Source organism: Chiloscyllium punctatum, unplaced genomic scaffold, assembly GCF_047496795.1.
Source record: "Chiloscyllium punctatum isolate Juve2018m unplaced genomic scaffold, sChiPun1.3 scaffold_1001, whole genome shotgun sequence".
Classification (NCBI taxonomy): domain Eukaryota; kingdom Metazoa; phylum Chordata; class Chondrichthyes; order Orectolobiformes; family Hemiscylliidae; genus Chiloscyllium; species Chiloscyllium punctatum.
The window spans coordinates 42,501-45,000 of record NW_027310735.1 but is presented as its reverse complement, the minus strand read 5'-3'; the positions used below and the strand labels follow the sequence as shown (position 1 = coordinate 45,000).

General features: G+C 66.6%; 1 non-coding gene across 1 annotated transcript; it reads right to left on the bottom strand.

The window, feature by feature from the left end:
- Nucleotides 1-1,263: 1,263 nt before the first annotated feature.
- LOC140474432 (5.8S ribosomal RNA) lies at nucleotides 1,264-1,417 on the bottom strand. Its single transcript, XR_011959108.1, has one exon. It is a non-coding gene; the product is annotated as a 5.8S ribosomal RNA (ribosomal RNA).
- Nucleotides 1,418-2,500: the final 1,083 nt, after the last annotated feature.

The window sequence follows — 2,500 nt, the reverse complement described above, 5'->3', positions numbered from 1 at the left end:
ACGGGACCGGAGACCCTCCCCCGTCCACGGCGGGAGGCGAAACTCGGAAGTGCCGGCTGCTTACTCGAGCGGAAGGGTCAGCCTGATTCCTGCCTTGCCGGAGGCCCGGTCGCGGGGGTGACGACCCGCCGCCCGGGACGTGCGAGGCACCAGCAGACAGAGACTGCCCGACGGTCAGAGAGAGGGAGAGAGGAGTGCCGAGGCTCAAGTGGCGAACGGTCGCGCAGGCACGCCACGCACATCGATCGCCAGCCGCGGAACGGCACGGCCTTCAGTGGGGCCGGCGGGCGACGCCGCTCCTGAACCCAGCGGCCCCGAGCCGGACGAGTTGAGGAAGGCACGCCGACGGTGACAGGGTACGGAAGACACAGCGGTGGCCTTCTGGCGACTTGGCCCCCGACAGCCCGACGTTCCGCCGTCCTCCCGATGGCCAGGAGGACCGTGCGGGGGTCGGCCGACGGCGTGGTAGGTGTGCCTGCACGGTGACGGAGCACACACCACGCCCGCCAACCCCTCCGTACCTCCCGAGACCGGTGGCAGGACGGAGCGGAAAACGTGCGGACTGAACGGGAGAGCCAAGAGCCAGCGATCCACGCGCGTGCGACCGTCCAAGTCACAGCGTTCGACGAAAACCTCCTCCCTCGGCCAGGCACTCGGCGCCAGCAGGGGAGACAGGATCAGACGCCCCGCCGGCCACTTAAGGCCGAGGACGAACCACGAGACGGGCGGCTGCAGCAGCGGGCGGCCTGCAGCTCCCAGCACTCTCAATCGATCAACCATCGAGTCGGGTCAGCGTGTCAAACCGGCGAGCTCCACGGTCAGGCCGGCGGCGCACCAGCACCGGACCTCCGCGGCTCCCTTCACTCTTTCCACTGCCAGCCAACCGAGAGACGGACCCAATGCGGACGTGCAGAGCTTAGGCAGACCCCCCACTGGAGGCTCAACACTTCGTGGCAGCTCCGTGTCCCAGAGACCAGGAGGGTTGGCACACACACACAGTGTGAACCACCGACAGCCATTCTGGGACCGGTGACAGCCGTGCTGGCCCCACTGCCACGACACAGACGGACGCCAGGCCGCGCTCCCCGGCGGGGGGATGGCGTCGAGCCTGACGAACGGAATGTGCAGGGTGGGGGGGAAAGGCCAAGCGCTCCGACGCCGGAGGGCTCCGGAGTCTGAACTTAGGGGGACAAAGAGGACGGGTCCTCTGCGACACCCCAGCCGCGCTCTCGCCAGCCAAGGCGAGTGCGATTGATTGCCAAACGACCCTCAGACAGGCGTGGCCCCGGGAAGAACCCGGGGCCGCAAAGTGCGTTCAAAGTGTCGATGATCAATGTGTCCTGCAATTCACATTAATTCTCGCAGCTAGCTGCGTTCGTCATCGACGCACGAGCCGAGTGATCCACCGTCAAGAGTTGTCTGAGTTTGTTTTAGGTCTCTCCCTCGCCAGAGGAAAGCGACCCGGACCGCACATACGCTCCCCACCTTGAGCTACAGCCACCTGCACGCCGGCGTGCGGGCGGAGCAGGGTGGCGTGAAGCGATGGGGAGCACCATCCTGGTGCGGCCCGCAGAAACATACGTCTATTGGGGGGAGGAGGACAGGGCGCCCAAGAGGCGATGCGTGCCCCAACGCACCGCAGCGACGGAGGCAGGATCACCGCCACCATGTCGCCCGCCTAGTATCACGAGGCGTGCAGCAGCTTTGCCCTAGGAAAAGCAGAGGCGGGAACGGGCACCGGCCATCGGTTCGGCAGCGTCACTGACGCGTGCACGTGGCGGCGTGTCGGCGAGCGGACTTCCTGCGAGGAGGCGGGGGCGGCACTCGCCCGAGCAGACGCCCGCCCGGCCCAGCCACCGCCGAGGTGGACTGGGAGTCGCGGCAACGGCTCGTCATACTCGTTCCCACACTCACAGCGCAGCTTGCCCGCAAGCCACCGACCACCGATCGACGCCAGGCGCCCCGACCGAGAGCGGGATCGCTCGTTCGCCCTGCTGGCAGTTCGCTGGGGATCACTACTGCACGGAGCTCGGAGACCGACGGGCGGCAACTCGAGAGTCTTTAAACCACCACCCCCATCCCGCAAGTGCAAAGAGGCTGTATACGCACAGACGGGTGAGGGGAATAGGTACCCCGTCGGGTTTGAAGGGAGCGTGACTAGATAGCAACGATGTAAACCCAGCCGATTTGGGAGCGAAAGACCGGCGCCTGCATCACCGGCTTCGTTTCCCGTGGCTGGAGAGTACACCGAAACCCTCCGTCTGTCGCGAGCTCCCGACGACGCGGTGCCGCCAAGCAGCAGGGCCGGACCTGGTGTGGCTCCCCTCGTCGATCACAGACCGGTCGGCACTACTGACGAGACGGTGGAACGGGCTTCGCCCCTTGTGACGAAGGGTGATGCGAACCCGCCCGCCCGCGTGCGTTCGGGGTGGACTCGGCAAACGGAGATTTGAAATCGGAAAGTGTCCTCCTGCCCCGCGCAGGTAGGCGCCCAACAGTT